This window comes from Atractosteus spatula, chromosome 9, assembly GCF_055471065.1.
Source record: "Atractosteus spatula isolate fAtrSpa1 chromosome 9, fAtrSpa1.hap1, whole genome shotgun sequence".
Lineage (NCBI taxonomy): Eukaryota > Metazoa > Chordata > Actinopteri > Semionotiformes > Lepisosteidae > Atractosteus > Atractosteus spatula.
In genome coordinates, this window is record NC_142714.1 from 19,674,910 (window position 1) to 19,700,383 (window position 25,474).

The following is a 25,474-nucleotide window of genomic DNA, read 5'->3' on the forward strand; positions in this document are numbered from 1 at the left end:
TAACACCAATCGCCAAGAAAAACATGCATAAATAATCACTTTAGATACAGTAGTATACGCCTGCTTTTCTTGCAATGCGGCCCGCTCGGGGGTAGTGGGCGCTAATAACCAAAACGCCCAGCCGAAGACTAGCCCGTAGTCTCGGGTTTCTCCACTCTGTGGCATCTCCAGAGCCCGGACCAGCCAACAAACAGCGTCGGGATAGGCCACCTCCGGCACCCAACCAGGCTCGGCGCAGGACTACAGAAAAATAAAGCAGTGGAGAGGACCCCCTGTCTAGAGTTTCTCTTTTCAAGGAAAAGCAACGAAAAATCGGGGGGAAAGTCTGGGCAAAGTGGAATTAAAAGCTAAGGCTGGGTTTTTGGAAGCCTCGGGCTGGGATGACGAAGATGTGTGCCGGGGTTTGAAGTGTGTTTTAGAGGGTTTGAGCTGTTTTTTCGAGGGGATAAAAACTTGTCTGGCAGCGAAGGAGCCAGAGAGAAGAGGGAGCTTCTTCAGCGAGAGAACAGCAGTCTTGGGCAGAGAGGAGGCAAGAGTGGACATCGTGGAGCCCGTGAACTTCACACCAGGTACGGATAAAAGAGAGCAGGGTGGCTGTAGTTTTAAGCACTCTAGTGTCTTTTTTTCTTTTCTTTTTATAAAATCCCGACAACTCAAACTTGTCCGTGTTGCGGTTGCCTGTGGTCGCTAAGGCTCGTAATACGAAGAATTGAGCAAAGCGGGCGTAGCAACCGAAACACGTAGCTAATTAACCAGAGAGCAATCCGTTGTTGTTTTATTGGTTTATTCATTCTTTACATCACCGTGTCTTCTATTCATTCGAAGTTGCATGGTTGGAGACTTGTGAAAATATCCACTTTAAATACAGTAAAAGAATATTGCTAATCGTACAATTGATGGACCTCTTCAGCATGTAGCTCCACATCTGGAAATAAACTCCGCTTTGATTAGGGGGATATAAGCTTGCTTTTATATTGATGACGGATAATGACACGGATCATCATGCCCAGTTGCATGTGTTAGTACGAACGAAAATGAATTGGCAGAGAAGTGGACCGTTTGCTCCATGTTAGACTTTTCTATGTGCTTTTACATACAGTATTTAGATTCATGTAGTGGGAGTGTTCCTGTATTCCGAGTCACTCTTAATTTGGTGCCATTCGCAGATGAAAGCAGAAATCACTTTAATATTAATACGCCTTTTAAAAACAAATCAATTTTTAACGGTTGACCAGTAAAGATGTGCTGTGCCAAAGGAAGTGTCTCACTATACTGCGTTCGTCTTGTAGCTTATTTGGCGTAGCTACATTTTTCTAAATTAGCGGCCGTTGTATCTTTTACCTGTCCACAAGCCAGGATGAAGTATATTCCTGTATACAGTAACTAGTTCAGCCAGGTGTGGTGCCTTTCCACCTAAAACAACTTTTTTAAGGTATAACTTAATTAGTGTTACATTCTTCTATGTAGTGGTTGTTTTCAGTGTCTCATCTGTGCTATCTTTGTATTTTAACAAAAAGTCCCTTACAAAGGCAGAAGCACTTTTTACGCTAATTTGTGGTCATCGGGTCTTAAAATTTTCCTTCAATCAATTATCTTGGTAGACCGGTGATCTGCGACCATCTTAGTAATGAGGTCTTGGTGTTCTGCATGTGTTTTTTTTGGTGTTTTGATTCCTATACAGAAAACGCTCCCCAAACCATACTTATTTATAAACAATTTATTTTGTTGATGCATAGATTCTTTCGTGCTCAAGACGAGGGTGGTTCTGAAAGATTATTTTAACTTTTTTTAACAGCTTCATTTTCAGGTGTTTGCATTTAGTGACGTAGAATAAAACCCGCGTTGATCATATGATCAGGGTTTTTTTGCTTTGTAAATAAAGCATGTGAATCGTTTACTGTATTTGACATAACGTTTAGTCTTTTTCCGACTAGAGTGGTCGCTAGCGTTAACAAAATCCCAGAACCCGCATTAATAATATTAGCCAAGTATTTGCTTTAACATTGAGTTGCATGTTGTTAACACTTTAACACACGTTACCTTTGCACCTCTATTAGTTCTTTGAGAACGCTTCTGTTTTACTTTTCGGTCTTTTATGAAGGCAGAAGTAGCGAATGCATAAAATTACTAAATAAATGCTTTATAATCCTTTCCAGTGTATTTGTTCATTGTTTAAATATTGATATGCCAGCAAAGCACGGTCATTATTCCCCTCAGGCAGTTAGTTTTGTGTTATGTGTATCTGAGAGATATACAGTTGTAGTACAGTTTCATCTTGCTTGCAGTCCAAATTAGAATGTGATTGGCAATCTAGATCTTAACTAGTATAGAACTGTTTGTTTTTGGCGCACTCTCTAAACACATTTCCAGAGAATTGGTGTCCTACATTTAGCAGGTATTTCTACAGATATAGAGTACAATTTGCTGTATTACCCGGCCTGCAAAAATACAGAAGCTTTGAACCTAGTACTTTTTTTGTTCCAGTAGACCAAAACACCCAGACCGAAAACAGCTTGTAAAACTGTTTATTCAGAATTCAGTGTAGGCAAAAGTTGTTCAATAAAATATCCACATTGTCTGAAGTGTGTTAAAGACATTATGCATTTGACTGTATTCACAGTTTGCAGCTGCCTGGCCTTAACTTTTTATATGCTGCGAGATTGTAATTGTAAGGCATGGAATACGTTATTTCCCTTTTTGTTTGTTTATAATTGAGGCTGGAACCCACCTACATAAATCTGTCTATAAGTAAGTCACCATCTGTCTGAAATTTCACTAATGGTAATGAAGTATATTTCCTGGTTATTCTTGTTTTTTGTACACTTAAGCATTTTACAAGCATGAAATCTTTTATTTGAAAAGCGTCAAATAAAATGATTTACCTCATCAAAACAAAACATGGAGATGAGACTGTTACTGGTAAATTTCCTAATGTGCATTTAATTTATTTTGAATCCAGTATGTACGAGTAATTATTATGCACTTTAATTAATGGGTCTCCTATGGAGTTTAAATTGGCTGAGATTGGAGCTGCTGTGAGTTTGTATTTATTTATTTTGCTTCTCCTGTTTAAACTATACTTGTATAAGCATGTTCAATTTATCCATTTAAAAAAAAATAGAAAGTTTGGATTGAAACCGTGTTGTGAGAAAGAAATGCATAGAGCTGTTGTTTTTGACAGACAAGGCCACATTTGAAAGTTGGAGGCAGGGGTTTTCCGTTCTCTGCTTTATCTGTCGTCTGGTGTGGGTTTAGAATTACATGCCGACACTGGTTTTAATTTTCAGGAGCAGCCTGAGGCAAACCATTGCAAGTTACAGCAAATTTACTGCGCTGAAACAGGTAGATGGTTACAGAAGAGAAAGAATAATAGTAATAGTGTCCAATTGTGTGCGTTTCTAACCAAAGTGATGATTAAATATGGCTTTGGTGTTCTGAAGCTACATAAAACAATCAGCTCCCTGATGTTTTAGAGACTGCAGGCTAAAAAATAGGGTAAGTTTTCTGAAGAAAAAACTCTGCAGTGCCTTTTGGTTCTTGTTCTTGGTGTTAATCCCATTGCTGATGGACGGCTAGAAGGTCAGCAGTTTTGTCACAGGCCGTGTTTGGTGTTTTCCAGATTGCTTGTTTCTCAGTCGTGTTCTACTCGGCTCTAATCCATCCTCAAGCCACACCGACAGGTGAAAGAAAGAACTTGAACTTGAACCTCTCTTGCTAATAATGCGACGATTGTCTTTATTTTCACAGGCTGTAAAAGTTGTTGTTCGGGTCAAAATGTGTTTTAAAGCTGCTCAGTCTGTGAAGTCGGAGCAGTCGGTATACCTGATATCAAGTGAGATGCCTTAGGCAGCAGGCTGTGCGCCACTGGCCAGGAATTGTGATCTGTGATCAGACTCCTCAAACTGCATGTGCGCTCTGATCTCGAGTTAACATTTTTGAAGAACAGGAACAAAAGAAACATCTTCAGCTTTGGTACTGTAACACTGTGAGAGTTCAGTGAATCATTTGGTTGTTTCATGTTAGATAGTGATGGAATAATTATTCTAAACATTATACAAGAACCTTCTGCACATGTCACTTTCACATCTGTAGGTATTTTAACATATTATCGCTGAAGTACTGCCTCCAGGATTAAATATAGTTGCATTGTTTCACCAGGCAATAAAAATAACTAGTTTCTGTCTTTATTCAAGATTCTCAGTGTTTAAATGGCTTTAAAATCCACTTTGGTAGATGTTAAATCCACTTTAATTATTGCTTCTGCCATATAATTCAACAAAGATGCTGGTCTGGTAGGATATTAATTATATTTTTATTTTTGCTTGTCCTTGGAGAATATGTATTGGCTTGTGCTGCAGTTGAGTTTAGAGCAGAGCCAGGTTCTTGTCTTTCATGCGACTGCTGTATATTAGTGTCTTCTGCTCAGAGCATAGTGCAGTTTGACCTTTCGGATTCAACTCGAGCCAGGTTTAATTTCATCTTTCTTTTCATCTAATGCTGACATTTAGTGTTACTGTTCTAAACTTAGTTTTTCCAGTAGATCTAAGAACTCAGGTTTGTGATCTAAAGATGTGATCAGATTATCCTTTGTTGTCCATTCCCTAGCTGAAAGGACAGTTTTCTCTGTAATTAACTTTTGGGGGAAAAAAATTACATTAATGAAACATGGCTTGGATTTTCACGTTGTCTAACAGGAAAAAAAAAACATCTCATCAGCTGCACACACAAGTATTATAACTCCAAGCCCATTGTTGTGAAATAGAAATGTTTAAATGGAAGTCTGGTGCTGTTGAAGTCCTACCCATACTTTTCCTGTCCACCCCCTTCCTCTTCTTTTCTTGCCTAATACAAGTAGGTTGCTTAACTGTGCTTGACAGATTAATTTGTTTTCCTTTCAACATGTTTTATGTTGCTTGACTGTGGATTGTAAATCAGTCTGTTAATGTCGGTCTGTGGGGTCATCACATCAGCTCAGTGTTCAAGCCGTGTACTAGGAACAGCTATAAATGTACAGGATTTGTGAGGGACCTGAGACATTTCCCAAGGACTGACTAGGGAACCTTATGGAATGTGCTTTCTTCCAACATTGCAGTGAAATTCGAGCTGATCTTAGTGTTGAAGCTTTTAATTTAATTACGTCATAATGTAGTAATCACAACATGTTAATCGACGGCTGTAAAAATTGGAAGCAAGCAGTGCATATATTGAGAGAATGTGTGTTAAAGATTGAAAAAAGCCTTTTGATTTAAAACCACAGAGACGATGGTGCCATATGGAATACTAAGCCTAAAGTGGACGTGTGGCCAATCTGCTTACATGCTATTTAAGACCCAACAGGATGTGAATAAGTATAACCATTCTTGGACTTAGACATGTAATTAGGCTAGCTGTACACACATGGGGATGGGTTCCTTCAGTAAATTAGCAGAATCTTCTAGTAGTTCATAGCATTTGCCTTCTATGAATGGCCACTAAAAGTAAACAGAGGTTTGTTTTTCAGCCTCTTATTCTGTGTTTACTGTGCCATGAATACCCACGTTCTGGGGTGTTCAGTTGGTTTTCAGAGCAGAATACAAGGCTGTCTGAATGCAGAAACTGCTGAGCACCAGAAGTCAATGGTGAAAGAATGAAAATAGTGCTGCCACATGCAGCTGGTGTATTCAGTCATGTGTGCAGAAGCAGCTTTTGATTTCGTTTAGGGTTTATTTTCCATAGAATTGACATATAAACAAGCCCTACAGTTTTTACCCCCGTGTATTTTTTAAGTGTTTAAATATATTTTATCAGTTGATTACAGATCTTCAGGCCTGTTGAGTCAGTGGAGCTCACAACAGCCCAAGAGATTCACTATAAGAAGTGGAAGAGTTCCGAGTAGGTTCTTAAGCTGGTAATTTATCTTGTTAAATTTAGTTGTACAGAATTCTAGATTACCTAGTGTTGCTTATGATTCATTGGTGTTGTAAGCTACTGTACCAGAGAACAGCACAGATACACTGCAAGGTTGCCTCTGCCAAAACTCTATGATCAGAGCTATACAAACTCGGAATCCCTCTACCAACTTTTAAGTATTAATTTAACTTTTCACTGAAATGGGTAATTTAACAGAATGTTATATTCTAAGCTTGACATTTTTTCAAAGGAATGTTCAGTGAAATATATACTGAAATGTTTCAAAGGAAAATAATCCGCAGCATCTTTGTGATTTTTATTGTGTTAAAAATAACAAAAGATGAGGAAAATGATCATCTGTTCTGTAGAAGGGGTGCCAAAATCTGATTGAATAGACACGACCCAGGTAAATTCATTATGCTGACAATCGTTTATTGTTGATTAACATGGATGAACAGCAGGGGTTCTGCTGTGAAACACGAATGCTAATAGTGTTTGACCACCGCTGGCAGCAATACAGGCTGTATATTTGCAATGCAGTGCTGTGAGTTTCTGGCCCATTCATCTCCTGGAACCTTGACCAGCATGTGTCTGCTCTCTGGTTTCTAAGCCTTAGATCCCACAAGTGTTCAGTGGAGATGAAGTTTAATAGCAGAGCATCCAAAGCACAGAAACTGTCAGATTCTAATCTCACAGGAAAGCCATTGTCCCACAAGTTGTCACACAAGCCAAATAAAGATGTGCATTTTCCTGCAGGAATTTTGTCCTGCTGGGATATGCCCTCAGGAAGGGCAGCACGTGAGGTCGCAAAGCGCAAACACTTCTTTTCTTCGTTTTTCTTTTTTGATTTTCATCAGACCTGACATTCTGTCGGTTAGATCATCTCGTCATATGCTCACTCTCACTAATGAGGTTGTTGATGCTGATGCAACCAACAGGCAGTGTCACTCGAGTGCATTGTGATCATTCATGGCTGATCAATTCATCAATGATGACCAAAAACATTTAATATCTCAAATCTGTATACGTTATTTAAAAAAGCACATAGTGAAAACTTTTAGGAGAAATGTTTTTATAAAATATCAAACAAATTAATAGTTGATCAAGGCAAAGAAGAACTTCTGATACTGATGTTCCCTCTTCTGTATGCCTAGAAAAAAAAAAGTTTTTATTTGCAATGTAGCTGACTGAAAACCTTAACCATCAATGTGTAGGACCAAAATATATTACAAACAATGCGTAATTCCAGAATCTTTCTCATCTATCCACTGTTATTCTCCCAATGCGTGGAGATTCAGAGTCATCTGATTTTCACTTTCCTGTGTTGCAAGCTATGGGTTAGTGGATGGCAAAGGACACTCTTGGTGATCTGGGTTCTCCTTTTGTCTAACAGTTGCATTAAAAGGTGTAACCTGCACCTGCAAACCTTTTACAGGCTTGCCTTTTCTGGAAGTCTTGTTTCACTCAGAGTTGGTGTCGGTGTTGTATTTCTTGAACACGCTTCCAAAGCCGTATGTTTTAGGGATGTGCACTAGTGAAATATTATCTGTTTAAAATAATGATAGCTGACCAATATTAAGTCTTAATTATTAATTAAAATATGATGTTTCATGGTGTATTCCAAAGTTAGTGCCGTTTGGACTTGAACAACATGAGAATTGCTATGTATAGGGAAAATACCAGAGGCAAACATTAATTTACTACCATTACACAATGTAGTGTACATTCGGGAGTCCTTTTTTTGCATTCATCAACCCACTCACTGTTTTGTCTTTTCCTAAGTACTGTTTTCACTGATCCACTGGAGTGAAATCAGGTGCCGTTTTAGCCATCGTGTTCCCAAAGGCTTAGTTTCCTTCACATTAACATTAACTGCTACATATCAACAATTACAGATATTAACATATGACACTGTGATGTTAAGATCTGCTAGAGGATGCTTTTCCTATAACTATTGCAACTCAGATTAAAGCACAGACTGACTACAAAAAAATACTTGGAGTACCATCTTATAATTAATTAATAATTTAATTAATTAATATTTTAAGGTACTTTGTTGTTTTTCTTACACTTGGCATTTTACAGCACAGTCTGTTTAAGAGTGTGTGATAGGAGGTTTTAGAAAACCTTTACAACAGTGGAAGCTTAACTCCACCTTATGAACGGTCATCAAACTACTGGCAAATGGCTTGTGTGGTTAATGAGAAATGCAACAAAGATAAATCTTAATTTCTGCATTTCGTTCAGCAACAATCGGGTAACACAGCTTATTTGGTTCTCTCATTTATTAGAATTTGAGAGATGGACTCAAATTTTTCTGAGAATGTGTGGGGCTGATTCCCTTCTGCAGGAGCACTGCTCATCCAGATTCAACCCCTCTTCTCTCTGACTAGCTTGCAGTGTCTTCCAACCACTACAACTTAGAGCTAGACCAATCTAAAAAAAGTGTGATTTTGCGTGAATCTGGTAACTATATTAAAGCGTTGTCCCTTTAAGAGCAATCGTTATTTCAGAGGATCACTAGTTAAGATTTTGCATGAATGTATTATTAATTTGATTATTGTACTTGCAGTTGCTAGGCGACAAGATGCTGTATGTGGGTACCTGTGGCAAGTACTGAGCTAGTCTGTGCAATAGAAGCTGAAATAGAGCTAAAGATTTTGAATCTGTAACTAAATTATTTTGTGCTTTATTTAAATAGAACAAGATGCAGTTTTGAAGAACACTTTTTTACGTTTCTAGAGTTGGCATTTGGTTCAGTCAGTGCCCCACACAGATGAAATTCATGATTAGCAATGTTTTTATTAAGTGAAATAATTGCCACAAAATTGTTTATCATGATTGATAATTACCCCATGCCTAGTATGTTTTTAAAGACATATGTCATGATCAATTAGTGTCTGCATGTTCTGTGTGGCAAAGTCCATATGTTAGCTATGATTGTGCCCACAGTTTTCAGCGGCTATCCTGAAAGCTCCGGGAGGAGAAGGCAGTTTTTAGGATCCATTTTCATTACCTTCCAGTTAGAGAGCACTACCCCTGAAGAGTGCTGCTCTGACGTCCGAGCAGGATATGAATGTGACATCATTACTCCAGTCCGTGATCGACAGCCGTCATACCTATTATTAAATGAGATTTGAGACTGCATCCTTGGTCTCTCTATTATTACATCAATCCAGGATTTCTAAATAGGTTGATGGGTCACTGATGTTCCTGAATGCACATTACTGTTTTAAAATGATACAGGTTTGCATAGTCCAAATCTCACTCACTTATCCATACAGACCATGTATTGACTGGTGCAAGAGCTACCGTAAGTGTAGCAACAAACATGCATGCATGTTTCTGTTTGGAGTGTCCTTCTCTTAGGTTGCTGGCCTTACCTGCTCTTGCCGTTTAACCTTTAGCTGGGGCAAGACTGATGGACCCCAGTTTGTGAGCACATACTGACGTCTATGTATTTCTGAGACTTCTTACAGTTTGGAATGGGGCTACAAGGGTGTTCCAGGAGAGAGCTGTTGCAGGAGTCATGGTAGCGCAGAGGCTATCTAATGGTTGAGGGCCACTTGTGGCTAACAGGCGGCGACTGTTTTAGAAATGGTTAAGCAGAAGGAGGCAGAAAACTAAACACTGCTTACAGCAACCTTTGCAATTACAACAGTAGATCTGCTGTAATAGATGCATCACACACCAGGTCTGGCAAGGCCATCAACACAGGGATTAAAAAGAAAGAGAGCAGATAGCTTTCACTTTCTTTCATGTTTATCAATGAAGGGGATCTCTCTATTTAGGGAACGTGGATGTTAAATCTATTAATTCTGATACTACAGATAGGTTTTGTTGAAGTGCAGTCAAGGAAATATGTTGAGTACTAACAGAGAAAACATTTTGCTGGCATTCCAACTAGGCCCTGAAAATGCGTTTTATGTTATCCATTTAAGGGGAAATAAACCAGAAAAAAAATATTGCCAGTGATAAATTGATGTGAACTGGGATATTTGTGTGCATGCTACAATAGTTAAATTTCCAGTCAAGGGATTCCACCGGCTGTGTGGCTTTGTGGCTGGAATTCCAATGAGCCAGACTTGTATTGCCAGTCGTCTTAGCTCGTAGGCAGTAGATCTCTCCATGACCGTAATTGAAACCCCAAATTTAGTTTAAGCAAGGCGCTGTAGGAGACGTTATTTGCCTTCAAAGGTTTCTTAGGATTGAAGTGCGAGCCTAAAACCTATGAAATATAAGAGGTTTTCAGAACGGCACCAAAAATAGTTTTGTGTGCAATAAGCACAGATTGATGCCAGTCCTTTTTAAAAAGGCGGTTCCTCTGGCAGCAGCAGTCATCTACTGGCATGATTAAAATGGCATTTTAGAACTTGGGGGCTGTCCTTTTGCACGAGGAACAGTTAAAAGGTAAGAAGCTAATGCTCAGTGGGCTTCATTAATTGATGTACAGTAATATCTAGCCAACCCACAAGTTTATCAGCACAGATTTAAGTACACACAACTTTATTTCTCTATGCCTGCTTGTCTGCTGCAATCCATTATACTTAAGTATACGTGGACTGATTTTTAGACATCATCTCGCTACCTGTCGCAAGTGTACATTTTCTTCAAGTGCTGCGCATGTTGTATGGTGCATTACATTTTGCACTGGCAGCTGATTGTACCACACAGCGATTACTATAGTTATTTTTTTTTTAGATATAGTATAGAAAATGGAAAAGCCTCTGAGTATACATATAATGTGTAATAAAGCTAAGAGTATTTTCAAGCATCTTGTTGAATGTTCAGGAGAGGGAGACTCAGAAGAGCTTCTTGCCAGGGCTTAAGGGTTTTCTTGGGTTCATTTATGACTTCTGTTCCCCTAACCATATTTTCCCCATAAAGGCTTAGGTAAATTTGCAGTTGGTTAACCTAGCATGAGGGTTTTCAGGAGCGTAACTGAGGGATTGGCAAGGGATTCCAGTATTTACAAAACACACAGACCAGGAAGTGTCTACTCGGTATTCAGTGCATCTTTTACATGCTCTCCTGTTTATCAATTTAAGCCTTTCTTGGTATGTTATTTACTTGCGGGCATATGTACACAGAAAAGAGCTTCCCAAAAGTCAAATGGTTAGGCAGGTTCTTTGGTTCAGTTCGATTTTGACAGTTTGGCATAGACTGTGTTATTGTGGACTGTAGTGATTTCTGAAGAATTAGATATTTTGCTGTGGCTATCAGATCTGAGTTTAAGAACGTTCGTATTTTTCTACAATTGCTTAAATTGTAAGAATCTACTTTTTGTATCCTGTTCAGGGATTAGCTGTTGTTCAGTGTTCTCATAAAATCACGATGCATAATATGATAGAACAATTTTCATCTCAAGGCAGTGTTTTTCTTGTGTAGAAGAAGACTCACTGCAGTGTAACTAACACTTTAGAAATATAGCTGAACTTTGCATGACTGTTGTGAATGCTAATTTCAGAAAGGCAACTTTCCTGGCAAAGAGGTTGAATAATCTAGATGAGGAAAAAAAACCCTGTCTAATAAAGCCAAGGTGTTTAATGAACTGATTTTAAACAAAAAAAAAGCTTATTACATGTGGTGCTGAATTAATTAAATGGTGATTCATTGCAGTTTCAAATTGCTTAATTCAGTAGGCTAATGTAGTAAAATCTTAAATATGTTTTTGATTAGAACAGACATTTTATTTAAAAGAATTACCTAACAAAACTAAGCTCAAAAAACTTCAGGCAGAAGTCACAGTTTTTCTTGCAGTAAATAAAACAATTAGCCATAAACATAAATGAATAAATTAGTAGCTTATGGCCATAGCAAAGTGTGCCATTTAACTCCCTATTACATAGCGATTACCACTAATGAGCGATTAACTGTTCCTTTTGAACTTGTTAGGTGAACTAAAAAACAAAGGAAGCCATTATCAGACAGCTGTCACCAACTCAGGGATATTTAGATTACTTTCAATAAAATTAGCAGTATCGCCTAAAGAACTACAGTGTTTAAAGTCCCCTTATTATTGCCTTTTTGATGTTATTAAATGGTGTATTTGTAAGTCTTTTAAGAATGAACATTTTCTGTCTTAATGAATTTTAAATCTGATTACAAATTACAGTATAATAATCTTGTCATGTTATCCCTGCATAGAAAATGTTTTGTGTTAGTGATTAACCGTTTCCAAGTGTTACTAGCAAAGCTGTGTGGGCACATTACGTCTTTCCAGGCTCATGATGAGAGTACAGCACCTTACAAATGTGAGGATTTTAGGAGACTGCCATTGGGGGGAAAATGTCTTTCAATTTCAAGTGCAAAGACTATTATATATGCACAGTGAAACCCTTGAGGGAAAATCAGTGTATGGAAGGGTGTAGAGAAAGATTTGATGTCCGCAAAAAGCAGTTTGATGTTGAGGTTTTTTGTATGCATGGTAAAAACACTCAATGAAACATCAAGTCAGTATGGACTTTTGAATCTCTAATTTAAAGATCATATTGTTGAGTTGTTTCTCCTGATGTAATTGAATCAAAGAAACAAACAGATATGTTGAGGCTCTTTTGCAAGCCAGAACACACTCCTGTTTCAATGACTTGAAGCCAACAGACCGCGAAGAAATTGAAAAAGCTCGGGGACTGCAAATAGACATGTGGCGAAGGCTTAAATTGCAGACTAATGGAGCAGCAATTCTCGGTACATCAGCTGGACGCCCAGTTTCTCCAAAGTCATGATCTGCAGCCGTTTCCAAATGTTGAGCTCAAGCTTAAATTCCAACAGCAGTACACTGTGTCGTGAGAGGGCTCGGGTTATGAGTCGCGAACTTAATACGCGGTCCCTTCTTGAAAAAGGTGTTGCAAAGGTTCGAAAACGAATGGAATTCCCTTCCTGACCTCTCCATTGACGAGTCAAAGGTTTCTTTTCGGGGTAGTCTGTGTTTTTCAAGTTTCAGATCTGGAATAAAAAAATTCCAGCAAGTGTTAAGGGGCTGTTAGTACGAGCACATCCACTGGACACACAGCTGGAGCTAGCCGGTGGACGTGCCCGGTATACCACAGGCCTCAGGGGCAGTTAGGAAAATCAAAGCCGGACAGCAAGGTGCGCTCATGCGGAAAAAGAAGCATGATGGAGTGCAGTGAAAAGAAAATAGGAGAAACCCTGTACCAGAAGTATACAACAGAATCTGGAAAGCTGGTCAAGTAATACAGTAGGCCTCACCACTAAAAAAATAAACCTACTTAATAAATGAAATTAAAATAATAATTGCTTACACTTATTTAGCGCTTTTCTGGACACTCCACTCAAGGCGCTTTACAGGTAATGGGGACTCCCCTCCACTACCACCAATCTGCAGCATCCACCTGGCTGATGGGTAAAAGGGAATCAACTATGAAGTGAAGAGCCTTCTTGATGGGGAAAAACCGTAAAAATGAGGCACTAATAAAGGTTTTTTGCTGCACCTAAAATTCATATAAATTAAGCATTTGTACTGCAAAGTTTGGAATTATTTTCTCCAGTTATAAGCAGGTGGTATAACTAGTAATATCTAGGTATTTTAGGAAATGTGCAATAAAAGTGCAATATTTTAAATGATGGTTAATAATACTAAAAACATCCCATACTTAGAGAGGTGGGTCTTGCTAAATTGTCATGTAATGATGATGCAGTGGTTACTAATTGCATGTGAAACAGAGACATTTTGTTTAAAATAAATCCAAAACACCAAGAGTAATACTATGTAGCAGTTTCCTATTTTCCTATGTGCCCATGTATGGCTCACTTGAAGTACATTTAAATCGGATCTAGGAAATAATTATGCATTACTGTAATAGGAAAGCATTTTAAATTCTCACATTTGTATATCCTCAGTCTCTTCCACTTAAGACTTATTCCCGCTCTTAAATACTAATTAAAAAGTCACAAAACCTGCCTCTGTCTTGTGTTCCAGGAAAATTCTCTTAATGGAATATTATATGCATAGCTGCACAAGTGCTTACAAGACATCAAGAACTGTGTGTTAGCCACATGGATACTTAGTAAAATGGCAAAAATGACAATTGGCTATTTTCAGCTTAATGAGCCAAATGAAGTTAGTAATGAGTTTTGTATGATACCTACAAAGTCATTTTCTAACTTTATAGGACAGCTTCCTGTATTATTCCAAAATACACTAAATATCTAACACCCATACATTCCAGTTTTTGGTATTAATTTATAAATGTCTAATTGTAGAATTATAACAAAAACATAGCTTTAAAAGATGTCCACAAATGGTACAGACATTAGTGTTTAAGGTAATCCTGCAGTTCTGCAACTAAGAAAAAAATGCCTTATGTTCTGTACTGCGATAAAAAACTGTAAAATTGTTGTCCGTAATAGTCTTGTGTAGACAAATTTGACGTAATTCAGAGTTAAAGAGAATTATATACCCAGAGGTAGACCATTGTATTCTGGTTGTGTTCCTATAATTGGAATGACATACTGATTATTAAGTGAATTTATTCTGCTGTGCTTCTTTGAATTATATCCAGTCCTTTCAAGAGGAATGTACTAGATATTATTTGAGTGACATTTGTGCAAATGCGTTGATGTTCCCCAGTGCCTACAAGCATGCCTTGGGAAGAGTGGAAGATGATCACAATATGCAAATCTTTCAAGTGCATACGTTATTACGGTAAAAGGAAACATGCAGAGTTATTCTGTAGCTGATTCCCTCCAGCAACAGGAGAATATTCATATCAAAGTGATCACTGCAAATAACTGAACATATTTTTTTCAGGAAACCTACATCTCTATCTTACATTTTGCTCACCTAATTGGACCTAATACCTTGTCAGGAAATTATACATGTTTTTATTTAAAATTTTGAATATTGGTCAATTTGATTTCAGACTTGAACATAGTTCAGGTTTTAAATACGATCTATGGAACACCTGAAAATGAGAAGCAGATATCTCATTTTTTTAACCTTCTCAGTTCAAGCCCAAAGCCCTATCTACAACCTTAGACTGTACCGTATTAACAGTGAGCTGACAGCTCTGTCTCATTTTTTAACACACTACTTGTGGGACAGTGGCTTTTTATTGTGAGTTTATTTAAACAAGGATAGCAGTTACGTTTGAGTACGCTATTATATTCAAATGTGGTTCAGGAGAACATGGAATCTTTTTATTCTCATGGAGACTAGAATCATGGAGTCTTTTAGAAACATATATATTTTATCCTCTTAATTCATTCTTCACTGTATTAACCCTAAAAGACCTAAAGGTTTCTTCATTCAATAACTTGTATACTAATTACAGTTTAATTAGCAATATTAAATGCAGTGAATCATAGTTTCAAATAGTGAGTGCCAAGGCTTTTGCCAGCCACTGTGTTGTCTTTTTTGTAAATATGAAGCAAACTTTATTTGAAGCGGTGGAGTTTGCTCTGACTTTGACATCCTTTGATGGAATAAGCTCCTTCGGTTATAGTTACTTATACCTGTATGAATGGTGTGACCTGCATAGCATGGTTTTAAAGGCCGGGCATAGCACTGCATCTCACCTTTATTGCATTAACTTATCAAAGTTATAAAATCAGCTGAGAATCAGGACTTGCTAGTATTTTAAAGTCTAATTGTTTTCTGAATGTTACCACTGTGAGCACCTCCTTCTGTTTCTTGGGAGAGTACCTTTTATTTAAACCAACCAAGTGCATAACATACTAAAACATAATTAGATCTTCATGACACTCAATAAAAGGTAAAACCTTTTTAAAGAACCTAATTAAACACAATATAAATTGAGTTACTTAGTGATCTAGCTGTAGACATCCATGTGTTAAAAAGTATGTGAACTCTTTGGTTCAGTTACTGGTGACACCCCCTTTAGCAGCAATGTCTTTAACTAGATTCTGTGTTTGGAAGACACCATAAACAAGCAGATCTACAATAGAATGGCTGAAGAAGAAATTACACGTTTGGCCAAATCAAAATCCAGACCTTTTTCAATCCCTGTTGAAATGTTGTCGTAGTACTTGAAGCAAGCTGTTCATGCAAGGAAACCCTCAAATGTCACTGACTTGAAGCAATTTTGTAAAGAAGAATGGGCAAAAATTCCTAAAAGCTGATCCCAGAGACTGATAAACACAACTGGAAATGTCCGGCTGGAGCGTGCCTGATGGAACTGGAAAATGGTCACAGCTCACTAAGGATAAAGGGGTTATTGAAATGGATGAAATATAAAAAGCATGTTTTTTAACAGGAGAATATGTTAGTCGTCTTGTTTCATTTTGTGAAGCCGAGTTGTTAAGGTATACCTAAATGCAGTGTAATATGACTACACTATGTGTGGTGTACTGCGCGATCACAATTACAGAACAAGCCTTTCTTTTTACTTGTGCTGAGGCTTTGATCCCTTGGGGTTTCGTGGATTCATATGTTTGAAAGTGGCTCTCGTTACCTCTTGCAAGGTTTTCTTTCTCGCTGTGTTTTTCATCTGAATTTTTCACGGAGTAATCTGATGCAGTTTTGGATTTGTTGTGAGTATTGGGAAAGACTGGAAGAACTTTTCTTTTTCCAGCCCTGGTATTTTGCTCAAATGCTGTGCTCTGAGCTGCTAATTGTGGTTTTCTGTGAGCTGTGTGTGCAAACCTGCTCTGTCTTGTTTGCCTTTTTCAGTGATATTCTCTTGATGACTGCTGTCACAGGGGAAGTGATTGTACTCATACTTTGTTTCAAGCTGCTTTTGCACATTTTCTGCAATTTGTAAATGTCCATTATGGCCCAAAGCCCTATTACTTGACATTACATTGATGTTTCCATTTTTTTTGTCCAACTAGTTGTAATTTATCATACACTGCTCTGCATGTGAAATCATGTGCATCACAATGTGAAGTAATATTGATTGGAAAATTAAGACTTAAGAATTAATCAGCAGCTCAATTTTACAATTGGGTGACATAGAGTTAATATTGTTTTGATGAAAGCTGTTTAGAAGTTTGAAAAAATGATACTTTTTATGAGAGGCAAGATCATTTTTATCATTTTTAAAGCCTTTGGGAGGTTAGCTATCTGCCTTTTTGTACAGCACTGACAGTTAAAGGATCTTCTGCCAGCCTATTCAGAATTTTAAATGATATATTAGAGAGTCAGTAACTTGGCAAGATGATATAAAACTTCAGATAGTTGTATAGATGCACTTTTATTCTCCCTTTTGCCAAAATATTTTGACTGATGAAAGCTACATGAGTCAAATTTCATCTTAGTCTCTTTTCTAAAGCGTTTTATACCTCATGGAACTTTTTATATTTCAAAAACAGTATAAGATCATTTAAGTTTCATTCTTAATTTATTTTAAACCCTAATATAACATTGTTGGATTTTAAAAATCATGCGTTTGCAGTTCATATCATGCTTCTTCTTGGGATTTTTGCTGTGTTTTCTGTTAATTTTGAAATGGCAAAACAAAATGAATTTAAACTTTTCAGTATTTTCAGAAATAAAATCATTCAAGAGTGCCCAGGCTTTCAGTGGAATGTGTTCATTTATCCATTTACACAGGCTCAGTACATAATTCCTCTTTCACAGAAGACTTTTTCACTTTCCCATTATGCACACAATATGAACTTGACTCCAAATGGTTCAATAACCATTAACCCCAGTAATTGTCTGAACAACTTTCTATCTATTTTTCCTTAATAAGAGACTTTTTCTTTTGGGTGCATGTCAGTAGGTAAAAATCACATGATGAAATTTGTTAGGATACAACCAAATTTATGGGGTGAAGTAGGGGGATTTTAATCAAGCAAGATTTACAACAGGGTATTGTTGGCCTGCTTGTCACTGTGTTAGTGTTAGCTAACAGTGACAAGCAGGCCAACAGTGTTAGTTCAGTGAAAATGAATGAGGAAGTGTTGCCTTTTGGGAACCCCCTGTGGTACATGATGGATATTAGTCAGATAGTCCAACGAGGAGCTCAGGCACCGTTGAGTTCTTACTGGAACAAGACTGGAAATCAGCAAAATCTGCTTCGAAACAGCTCTGTTTCTTAGTGGTTTACTTTACCTCTTGCCTTTTGTTTTCCACAGTGTATGCCATGACAGTTAAACGAAAATGGGCCTTCCCCTCTTTTCTGTAAGCATTGTTCTGTAAAAAAACACTCTTCTCACTGTTTTGTTCATCCATTCATTTAGAAAATGTGGTTTGTCTGTTTATAATCAATAATCAATAATCTAATCGTATGATGGGGAAATGAGACCATTACCAGTTTTCAGTGTGGACTCATCAGATATTGGAAGTGAGATGGGGCCTGGTCAGTACCGAGATGGGAGACCTTGAAGGACACCTAGGTTACTACTATAGGTAGTAATAAACTAATGCACCAGTATGGCGACTGGATACCATGTTCTGTAGGAGGCGCTGTCCTACAGATGAGATGTTAAATCCTGGGCCTGGCTTCTTGGTCATGAAAAATCCCATGATAGTGTCTGTCGGATTCTAAGCCTGGTCGCCTTGGCTCAGTTCCACTCTGGCCTTAGCGCCCTCTTGATTCAATTGCTTTAAAAGTATGTCGTGGCAGTGGGGCTGCTAATGCATAATGGCTGCTGCACGTCACCCAGGTTAGGATGAAAAGCATTTTATTAATGCAATATGTTTTAAGTATTATTTAATCCTGAGTATCTCAGCCCTCTGGCTGAGAGACTTTGCTTTGTAGTTAGATTTAGAGATTTATAGAGATAGATAGTATGCAATTTAAGATTCTCCTTGAGCTGAATAATAGGGGTGGTCTGTTCTGCTCCACCAATGGTATTCTTGCAATCAATAACAATCCACTCTCCTACACTTCTGGATTAGAATTTTATATTTGTGTCTCTTCTTCACCTCTCTCGGCAATGGCCAAATCAAAGTGATTACAGTATGTCTCTGTAGATCTGGAATCTACTGGAGATGAGGTGTTTTTGGCTCATTTTGAAAATGCTTTTTGTTCTGCCTGTTGGCTGTCCAAATCATTGTAATAGCCTGTAGTTTAATACAGATGGCACAGTGAATGTGTAGACCCAACAGAATGTTCTTGTGGATACACTTCTGTGAAGTTTTAATACAGTTCACATTATCTGCATTACAAGCTGGTGACGAGTAGAAATGTGGTTACTGATGCATTAAGAAGTCCATTGCTCTTCCCTGATGCTGTATTAGATTGTCATTACTGTAATAACCTGATTTTTTTCTTTTGTATTTTGGAATAATTGGTTACTGTACATATGCCTTATTACCTGACACAAAAACGTCAAGCAGCCATGATATTCAGTCCAGGAATCAAAACATGACCAAAGATGATTTTGTTTTTAGATAATTAGATCAGATTGCTATCCATACATGGCACCCAAGTACAGAATTACACCCTTTATTTGCAATTTCATTGTACAGATAGTTCAGTGTACCCGAATATAAAACTGCAGCAGTTGGCTAAAAGCAATCCCATTGAATTTAATTCTAAGCAGTATAGGCAAGGTTAGTATTGCTTGTTTAAAATACTAAATTAACAACACAACATTCTGCCCTACATTGTCCATATAATTCTGTATGTGTGAAATAAGTATTTTCTCTTACAGCCTTTAAAGGGCACATAATCCTTGGGCTGATCATAGCAGCAATTATAGGAAGACCCATCAATTAAGTGTATTTGTCTCTTTGTGGGAAATAATACATATCAGTAAAAAACCTGACGAGTGAGCACCACAAGACTAGTACGTGCTCTTGAATATATGCAGAAAATACTTGTGCAGTCTTTGAACTTGTTAGGAACTTGGTTTGCACAACCTAAATTCAATTGTAGGACTTGGCCTTTTTCAGGAAAATTTTTTTAAATACATCTGTTAAATGAAGTGTTAAATTATTGTATGTGATTATATCAATTTTTTTCCAGGTTTATGTCTCGGAGGAGACTTTTTCTGTATGATAAAACAGATGGAACTGAAAGAAAAGAGAACTGATTAGACTGCAGCTCATATGAATTATTTTGTGAACCACGTGAAAATTGGTTTTGCGAAATTATCCCAAATTATGTAATTTCCTGCTGCACAAGCAGGAACAATAACATGCCTATTTACACTAAGAGATCACCAGTATGTGGTACCATAAAGAAGCTTGTTTTACAAGTGGTAAATAGTCTTAGTATATGTTGTGTTTTCTTTGCCTTCTAACAATTACATCTTTGAAAAACGCAAAATTACTTTAGTGTCTGTGTTCATCTCCTTTTGCTTAATCTTTGTTTTATAGTGTGTAAATGGTTGTTTGTGTTTGAAGGTGCTTAAAGTTACAGCAAACCACTGTTCTTAATGGAAGATAACATCTGCTGACTGCAAATACTCGTTGAAAAGCATTTGATAGCCAGGTGTGTTGCAATTGCTAGATTTTAAGTTTTAAAGTAATAGGTTTTAACCTTCATTTTTAACCTTGTCTAAAAAATAAAGTACTGGTCTTATTTCATCTGCTTTTAACATTTTTGCATAGAAATGTCCACATTATTTTGAAACTATTTTGTTTAAGTATTGTTTCAAAAGTTACTTTTAATTCTCTCGATTTTATAGGCTAATGTGTCAAGTTAGGCCTTTTACAACTGATACTCTGCACATTACTGTATTGCATGAGATGGACATTCCAACATTTAGTGGGTGCGTCATGGGCATTCGACATGCAGTAAACTGTGGTTAGCATGGATATTTACATTTGCAACAATTCAGCACAAAGCTGTGGTTGTCTGTGTATATATATCAGTCACAATTTGATATTCAGTTGGATAGTTATTCCATCCATCCATTTTTCTGACCACTTCATCCAGTTCAGGCCCGCGGGGGAGCTGGAGCCTGTCCCGGCAAGTGATGGCCACAAGGCAAGATACACCCTGAACAGGACACCAGTCCACCGCAAATCACACACACTCACACCAGGGCCAGTTTTCCCAGAAACCAGTTAATCTTCCAGTATGTTTTTAGACTGTATGAGGAAACAGGAGCACCGAGCAGAACCCCAAGGAAATGCGGGGAGAACCTACAAACTCCGCACAGATGACAACCCAGCTCTGGAATTGAACCCAGGGCCCCAGTGCTGCGAGATAGCAATTGCAAACCATCGTTCTGCCTTAATAGTGAATTATATTAATTAATTAGAGATCAATATTGTTACTTTGATAAGTTAATTCGGCAAGAATTGCAAACAGTGTATCAGCAGCTTTACTGCCCATAGTCATTGAACAAAAAATAATTTCCTTTCAAGGGCAGGTCTTAAAATGTAGTCGCTTTATATGCTGTAAACTTCTAAATCTGAGATCTTTGAAGATCGCCGCAATAAAATTCCACAAACCTCTGCGCCGCGTTGCCGTATGACAGTATGTTTCCACTTTGGCCAGCTTGGAATAAGCTCAGGAACTTCTTGGTTTGGCACAGCAGGGGTTGCGCCAGCGAACTCCAGCCCAGCGGAGTTGGCAGCAGAAGCGAGGCACTCCTTTCTCAGCAACGAAGAAAGGCTCATAACATCCAGTGATGCTGGGATTTCTCTGATCTAGGTTTTCATTCACACTGAAGTTGTGTATCAGACCATCCCTGATTTTTATGGACGTACACGGTTCTACATGTGTAATCATATCTGTGCCTTATCAATACACAACAAGAGCCTGTCTTTTTTGTTGACAGTATCTGTATAATACTAAGTTCATATTACAAGTACAAGTCTTAAGCTTACATTTCTGAAATAAGTGTTTAGTTGATCTTTCAGCAGAAAAGGCCTCTTAATTAGGCCTGTAAAAGATTTTTGTTGTCTTTTGTTGTCAAATGGTGTAATTTAATGTTTTTAAATGAAATGAGTGAGTGCTGTCCTTTTGAAGTTTAAGGAACATTCATTAATCCTGTTGAGTAGTGGTAGTGATTCTGGATGAATTAGTGGAGTTAAAGTTGGGATTGCCAATACTCGTTTCCGCAACTGGAGAAGCCTTCAGTAAATCTTTTTGCAGAATAAAAACGGGAAAATAATTGCAAAGTCCTTCAACACATGTAAGTAATCATTCATATTCCAGGCTCCAAAGCAAATGTACGTAGAATTTAGATATTCTGATTGTCTACCAAACCATTTCAGTAATACCATGCATTATCTGTATACATACTGAGATTAAATTATTTATTAAGATTTATTGCCAATCTTTGCATGATATTTACATCTTCAATTGTCTGGTCAATATTTATGATTTCTCATGGAAATTAATTCTCATCTTACTACCTCCTAGTCACCAGAGCTTAGTTCTTTTTCGCATCTTAAATCATGGAGAGGGTGGAATTTAATCCCAGGTAATTTAAAAATTTTTAATTAAAATGTATTTGTGCATGATACTTATTACAAGCCTTTAGAATATGTAGGTTGGGTAACCACATTTCGAGACACTGCCCTGGAAAGAACTCAAGATTGATCAGAATAATTTCTGGTTTGAAAGGCATGTCAAGTGCAAATAAGATAGAGGAACTGAATGTGAGATTCAATGCAGGTGTTCATAATCCTGAAATAGCTTGACAAAGATAACCCAAGGGGCTATCTCAGACTCAACAATAAGAAAGGCAATAAGTGAAAATGGAGAGGAAATAGCATTTAGGACTAATAGGAAGGGATTCTTCAAACAGGCTTGTGGGTGTCTGAAGCAAAAGCCCAGCCTCATTGTTAAGGCAGGATACTTGGGAACTCTAAAATATACTTATTTTATTTTATTCATATTATTCATACTTATGAATTGGAATCGCAGTGAACTACAGTCGCACAGTTAAAGGTGAGCACAATGGCTCTGTCTCTTTTGTAACCTTTCTTGAGGTTTTATTGTTGCTTTGTGGTAGGAAACTACAACAGAAATGTTCTGTTTGTAATTATATAAGTAGAGGTAAATTCCAAACCAAAACAAAAACATAAGAGTTGCAAAAAAGAGGAAGCCACTGACCAATTTGGTAGTTAATTAGTTAGTAGTTAATTGATCCAAGGATTCAAGGATCTCATCTCATCTGTTTCTTGAAAGGTGCCAGGGTACTGGCTTCAACAATATGACAGCAGCCATATCATCCTGCAGCTCACAACTGACAACCCAGTGAAAAGCAGGTGTGAGCCTGGTCAGTGCCTGGATGGGAGACCTCCTGGGAAAAACTACGGTTGCTGCTGGAAGAGGTGTTAGTGGGGACAGCAGGGGGCCCTCATACAGTGGTCTATGTGGGTTCTAATGCCCCAGTATAGTGACGGGGACACTATACTGTAAACAGGCGCCGTCCTTCGGATGAGATGTAAAACCGAGCTCTTGACTCTCTGTGCTCATGAAAAATCCCAGGGCGTTTCTTGAAAAGAGTAGGGGTGTAATCCTGGCGTTCTGGCCAAATGTCCCATTGGTCCTTACCAATCATGGCCTCCTAATAATCCCCATCTGTGAATTGGCTTGAACTCTCAGGTTCTCCTCCCCACTGATAGCTGATGTGTGGTGAGCGTTCTGGCTCACTTGGCTGTCATCATCCAAGTGGGGGCTGCAGATTGGTGGTGGTTGAGGGGAGTCCCCATTACCTGTAAAGCGCCTTGAGTGGAGTGTCCAGAAATGCGCTTTGTAAGTGTAAGCAATTATTATTATAATTATGACTGCGTAGCTTATTTCAGTCTCCAAAACAATTTAGGTAAAGAAGTGTATCCTGTTCTTGGTTTTAAATGCACTTCCACATAGTTTCCACTTGTACCCTCTGGTTCATGATTTAGTTTTCATTTTGATTAAATCCACTGGGTTGTCTTTGTCAGTGCCTTTGAGGATTTTAAATACTTGTATGAGATTTGCTCATGAGCTGAGAGGATTAAGACCTTAAAGGTTCCGTTCCTTCAGCTTGTCAGTGTTTTTAAGTCTTTAAGCCCGAGAATGTATCTGGTGGCTGTTCTCTAGACTGATTATAAAGCAGTAATATCCTTTCTAGAACTTGGTGACCAAAATTGTATACAGTATTATAAATGAGGACCTAGTAGTGCGTTATTGAACTTGACCATCCCTTGGTTTGAGTTCTTCACTTTTAGCCATTCATCATTTGACTCTACTTGCTTCCTCACATTGTCAGCATGAATACCTTAGTCTGTTTTCATGAGTGGCCTTTTCTAGCTCAGCTTTTCGTGTTTTGTATTTATGCTTTGTTTTTACTGCCTCTGTACACTTGTCTATATTAACCATCATCTGCCAAGAGTTTGCCCGGTCTAAAACATTGTATCTAATTTTTTGGGAATTTCATGTGTTGCTTTTACAAGTTTGCTAATCCTTCTAATTTGGTGTCATCTGCAGAATTGACTAATTATACCTGACTCTACATTTTTATAAAAATTAAAGAGCAGTGGTCCTAGTGTGGTACTCCACTTATTCCATCAACCTAAATTGAGTATTCATCCCTGAGTATTCAACCTCTGTTTTCTGTTTAATTCTTAATCTAAACATTTGCATTTTTCTGAATGCCTATGGCCTTCAATTTTGTTGTAGGCCATAGGCATTCAGAGATTGTTACAAATTTAACAATCTAATACACCATATCATGTGCTCTATGTGTATCTGTCACTGTTGTTGTGTGTTCAAAGAACTCTTAACAAGTAGGTTGGGTAAGACTTACTTTTCTAAATCCATGTTGCCTGTCTTCTAGGATATTATTTAGTTTTTTAACCGGTTCAATTACCTTACCTCAGAAGCCAGATTTGTCTGTCTCTAATTGTTTGGGCCATTTTTCTCACAGTTTTTACAGATGGTTGCTGCGTTAGCAATTCTCCTGTCCCTGGGTACTACTCCTGTCTTAAGCAACAATTGGAAGAATGGCATCAGTGGCTTCTGAATAACTTGTTTCCTTGAGTACAGTTGGTAGTATACCTTTGGGCCCTTGGAATTTATTAATCTTGCGCACTTCTAGTATAAAGATCCCTTCTGGCTTGTTTAAGCTAACGCTATTTAATACTGAACTTTGACTTTATTTGATCTTGATTGGAACTTCTACTATCTGTTTTGTTAGCGGAGTCTTCTTTATTTAGATGAGAGGAAGCACTTGGAAAAGGCCCTGCTGTGGAAGCATGACCTTTTTCTTTCTTTTAAACGTTTGTATGGAATTGACCTTTTCTTGTTCCTCTGAAGCTTGCACACTGATGCAAGGCAATGCAGTTCCCCAGCTTAACTTCATTTGAACAAAGACATGCACACTTCTGAATGCCTTCTCTTTGTCTTGATAAAATTACACTGAGAGACCAGTCACTGTTGTCATCCATGGCTGTCCCCATTGATTCTTCTGGAGATGTAAGATGACCTGTTATGTACATTTTCTGAAGCTCATTACAAATCCCTTTCTTGTTTACACATACACTGTTTGGCATTTGCCATTGGTTACTTTTCTATCCTATTTATCTTATAACCTGTATTTATTTTACCTATACATGTACTTCTTGCACATTTCCTGGAAGGAAAATTGGTTGTCTTCTCCACTGTGTGTTTACTTAAACATTTAATGTATCTTTAGCACATGTAAGAGTATATTTCTGTACATTTTTAAATTGGAAAATATATCTAGTTACTGACTTACTGATCTGTTTAGA

General features: G+C 37.8%; 1 protein-coding gene across 1 annotated transcript in view; it reads left to right on the plus strand.

Annotated features, from left to right (window-relative positions):
• Positions 1-254: 254 nt before the first annotated feature.
• The window catches only part of btbd7 (BTB domain containing 7), an 87,629-nt gene continuing 62,409 nt past the window's right edge, over positions 255-25,474 (plus strand). Inside the window, exon 1 of the mRNA XM_088925937.1 lies at positions 255-569. The gene's annotated coding sequence lies outside the window, so the exon portion shown is untranslated. The remainder of the gene's footprint in view (positions 570-25,474) is intronic.